Genomic DNA, 5,165 nt, shown 5'->3' with positions numbered 1-5,165 from the left:
GAAAATTCCAAAAAAATAGTAAAAAAATTCAAAAAATTATAAAACCTATTCCCGGCATTATTTCTAGCCCAAACGGGATCAAATAGGCTGAAAAAGAGAAATCAAAATTTTCGTCCCAAATTCCGTTCGTACTCGACTTGGGGAAGAAAATTCCGAAAAAAATTGTAAAAAAATTCAAAAAATTATAAAACCTCTTCCCGGCATTATTTCTAGCCAAAATGGGATGAGATAGGCCGAAAAAGAGAAATCAAAATTTTAGTCCCGAATTCCATTCGTACTCGACTTGGGCAAGAAAATTCCGAAAAAAATAGTAAAAAAATTCAAAAAATTATACAACCTCTTCCCGGCATTATTTCTAGCCAAAACGGGATGAGATAGGCCGAAAAAGTGAAATCAAAATTTTAGGCCCGAATTTCGTTCATAATAGACCTGGGCAAGAAAATTCCGGAAAAAATAATAAAAAAATTCAAAATATTATAAAACCTCTTTCCGGCATTATTTTTAGCCAAAACTGGATGAGATAGGCCGAAAAAGTGAAATCAAAATTTCAGTCCCGAATTCCGTTCATGCTCGGCTCGGGCAAGAAAATTCCGAAAAAAATAGTAAAAAAATTCAAAAAATTATAAAACCTATTCCCGGCGTTATTTCTAGCCCAAACGGGATCAGATAGGCCGAAAAAGAGAAATCAAAATTTTAGTCCCGAATTCTGTTCGTACTCTTCCTGGGCAAGAAAATTACGAAAAAAATAGTAAAAAAATTCAAAAAATTATAAAACCTCTACCCGGCATTATTTCTAGCCAAAACGGGATGAGATAAGCCGAAAAAGTGAAATCAAAATTTTAGTCCTGAATTCCGTTCATAATAGACCTGGGTAAGAAAATTCCGAAAAAAATAGTAAAAAAATTCAAAAAATTATAAAACCTCTTTCCGGCATTATTTTTAGCCAAAACGGGATGAGATAGGCCGAAAAAGTGAAATCAAAATTTCAGTCCCGAATTCCGTTCATGCACCGCTCGGGCAAGAAAATTCCGAAAAAAATAGTTAAAAAATTCAAAAAATTATAAAACCTATTCCCGGCATTATTTCTAGGCCCAACGGGATGAGATAGGCCAAAAAAGAGAAATCAAAATTTTTGTCCCGAATTCCGTTCAAACTCGACACGGGCATGAAAATTCCGAAAAAAATTGTAAAAAAATTCAAAAAATTATAAAACCTCTTCCCGGCATTATTTTTAGCAAAAACGGGGTAAGATAGGCCGAAAAAGTGAAATCAAAATTTTAGTCCCGAATTCCGTTGACTGACTTGAGCTTGAAAGTTCCGAAAAAATAGTAAAAAAATTCAAAAAATTATAAAACCTCTTCCCAGCATTATTTCTAACCAAAACGGGATGAGATAGGCCGAAAAAGTGAACTTTAATCCAAGGACGGGTTAACTTTAATTGATCCCTATCATCGTGGTTTCGAACATATTTTGGTCATTTTAGAGGTTTCGAGATATTTGTTTTTTGTCATTTTTTAGGTTTAGGGTATTTTTCATCATTTTAAAGGTATCAAGGTATTTTTGCTCATTTTAGATGTTTTGGGGAATTTTGGTCATTTTATAGGTTTCATGGTATTTTGGTTGTTTGAGAGGTTTCATGGTTATTTTAGTAATTTAATTTATTTTTGGGCTATTTTTATCATTTTACAAGTTTTTGGGTATTTTTGGTCATTTTTAAGGTTTCAAGGGTATTTTGGTCATTTTTAGAGGTTTCGAGGGTATTTTGCATATTTTTGAGGTTTCAATGGTATTTTGGTCATTTTAAAAAGTTTTGAGGGCTACTGTGGTCGTTTTGCTGGTTTTGGGGGCGTTTTGGTCATTTTCTAGCTGATATTTTGGACATTTGTGGTGCATTTTAGTCATTTTGGCAGTTCTAAGTGTATTTTGGTCATTTTATAGGTTTTGGGGTATTTAAAGGTTTTTTGATATTTTGGTAATTCTCATGAGTAAAATATATATATATATATATATATTTTAATGTGGGAAATTTTGACAAAAATACCCTTGAAATCACTAGAGTGCCCAACATACCCCCAAAATTACCAAAATACCCCCAAAACCACAAAACGTCCAAAAACAAAAAAACCCCCAAATCACTTACTTGACCAAAATAGCCCAAAAATCTCTAAAATGACTAAAATAACCCCAAAACCTCTAAAATGACCAAAACAACCCTAAAACGGCATGAATGAGCAGTTAAATCTCGATACCTCGTAAATGACCAAAATGACCCAAACATCTAAAATGATTAAAAAAAAAATACACCTCAACATCACTAAAATGACCAAAATGCCCTAAAATCCTCTAGAATGACCAAAAAAACTTGAAACAGACCAAAATACCCCCAAAATCTAAAAAATGAAAAAAATACCCCTAAAACCTCAAATGACCAAAAATGTCCACGACACCTTTAAAAAGGCCAAAACACCCAAGAACCTAAAAAAATGGCAAAAAAAATTACCCTAACCTCTAAAATCAGCAGTATTCCCTTGAAATTTGTAAAATGAGTAATATATATTAAAATATTTAAAAAGACCAAAATACTCTTTAACCTCTAAAATTGTCAAAAAAAATATACTAAAACCTAAAAAATGACCACAATACCCCTGAAACCACTTACTAACACAAAATAACCCGAAAATTTTGGTTATTTTGAAGGTTTCAAGTATTTTAGGCCTGTTTAAAAGTTTCAAGGTATTTTTGGGCTTTTTGTTCGTTTTAATGGATTCGGGTTGGGGGGGGGGTAAATTTGGTCATTCTAGTGATTTCAGGGGTATTTTTGTTATTATAGTGGTTTCAGGATTATTTTCGTCATTTTAGAGGTTTTTGAGGTATTTTGGTCATTTCAAGGTTTCGAAGGTATTTTGGTCATTCTAGTGGTTTTTAGAGTATTTTTCGTCATTTTAGAGATTTTGGGGTATTTTGGTCATTTTAGTGGTTTCGAAAGTATTTTGGTCATTTTAAAGGTTTTGAGATTTTTTTTTTTTTTGGGGGTCATTTTTTAGGTTTTGGGGTTTTTTTTTTGGGTCATTTTAGAGGTATCAAGTATTTTTGCTCATTTTAGATGTTTCGGGGAATTTTGGTCATTTTATAGGTTTCATGGTATCTTGGTCGTTTAAGAGGTTTCAGGGATATTTTAGTAATTTAATTTTTTTGGGGGTATTTTCATCATTTTAAAGGATTTAGGGGTATTTTGGCCATTTTTAAGGTTTCAAGGGTATTTTGTTCGTTTGAGAGATTTTGAGTGTATTTCAGCTAAGGTTTAGCGGCGTTTTGGTCGTTTTCAGAGGTTTTGAGGGTATTTTCCATATTTTTTTTGGTTTCAATGGTATTTTGGATATTTTAAAAGTTTTTTTTGGGGGGGGGGGGTGTTGTGGTCGTTTTGCTGGTTTTGGGGATGTGGGGGCATTTTGGTTACTTTTTAGGTTTTTGGGATATTTTGGACATTTATGGTGCATTTTAGTCATTTTGGCAGTTCTAAGGGTATTTTGGTCATTTTAGAGGTTTTGTGGTATTTAAAGGTTTTTGTGATATTTTGGTAATTCTTACAAGTAAATTTTTTTATTTTTTATTTATTTATTTATTTTTATTTTTATTTTTTTATGTGTGGGAAATTTTGACAAAAATACCCTTGAAATCACTAGAATGGCCAATATACCCCAAAAATTACCAAAATTCCCCTAAAACCACAAAACGTCCAAAAAAAATAAAACCCTCTGTTAATTGACCAAAATAGCCAAAAATTCTCTAAAATGACTAAAACAACCCAAAAACCTCTAAAATGACCAAAACAACCATGAAATGGCTTGAATGAGCAATCAAATCTCGATACCTCGTAAATAACCCAAATGCCCTAAACATCTAAAATGATTAAAAAATACACCTCGACATCACTAAAATGACCAAAATGCTTTAAAATCCTCTAGAATGACCAAAAAAAACTTGAAACCGACCAAAATACCCCCAAATCTAAATAATGAACAAAATACCCCTGAAACCCCAAATGACTAAAAATGCCCAAAAACCTCTAAACATGACAAAACACCCAAAAACCTAAAAAATGGCTAAAAAAAAAAAAAAATACCCAAACCTCTAAAATGACCAGTATTCCCTTGAAATCTTTAAAATAACTAAAATATATTAAAATATTTAAAAGGGATAATTACACATTACCCACCTGTGATTTGCCTCTAATTTGACTTGCCTATTGGTTTCAATTTTGATACTTTACCCACCTGTGATTTCCTTCGTTACTAATCCGTAACTCACCTCTCCTTCAGCCGTTACTCTAACACATAATATGTCCAAAAAAAAAAAAAAAGCCCAAATAGATCAAAACACTCCTCACTCCCAAAACTCACTCCCATCCAATTTGCTCACCAAACTAAGATCCTAGATCCAAGGCAGTAAATCTAAAAAAACAAAGCAGACTGCAACACCTTAAACTGCATTGTAGCATCTAGGATTTTTGTTTTGATCTATTTTCTGGGTATTCAAAGTTTTCCCAAGAAAATCAAGATTTTCTTTCCAAATAAATACTAAAAAATGAAAAATCAAAACAAAAATCCAAATGAAGCCAAGCACATGGAAACAAGCACAGAAATAAAGAAAAGAACTCAGATAGAAATTTCTTTCCACCATTTTTTTCTCAGTATCCAAACGAAAATGGAGAAGAAAACTCTGGCAAGTGTATGCTCGGTCAGTGTCAACGGCACCATGAAATGGCTTTATGAGCTCAATGACTTATTGGCCGAGTGCCGAATTTTTGCACTGAAAAAGAGCAAGCGGCGAAACAATAAATTGTTATAGTTCATCACTCTTCTTCTGGACCAAATATTTTTCAGGGAAATGAGGAAGCGATTGAACATTTTCCATGTTGGGTTTGGAAAATTTTTACTAGAGACAGGAAATTACAAAAATTTTATCACAGTTCAAGATACGTATCCTAAAATTAATGATATGGATCAAAACATTTGGTTTCAAAACACAAAAAATTGAAAACCCACAAAATCTTGATATAGATCTAAAACAATTATAATTCCACTCAACTTTAAAACACATCTAAAAAAATCTAGCTCCTTCCCTCACTCTCACTCTAAGACTCTACTTCTCTCACTCGTTTTGAC

The sequence above is a fragment of the Quercus lobata genome, chromosome 8, assembly GCF_001633185.2.
Source record: "Quercus lobata isolate SW786 chromosome 8, ValleyOak3.0 Primary Assembly, whole genome shotgun sequence".
Lineage (NCBI taxonomy): Eukaryota > Viridiplantae > Streptophyta > Magnoliopsida > Fagales > Fagaceae > Quercus > Quercus lobata.
The sequence above is the reverse complement of the archived record's forward strand: the minus strand, read 5'-3'. Positions refer to the sequence as shown.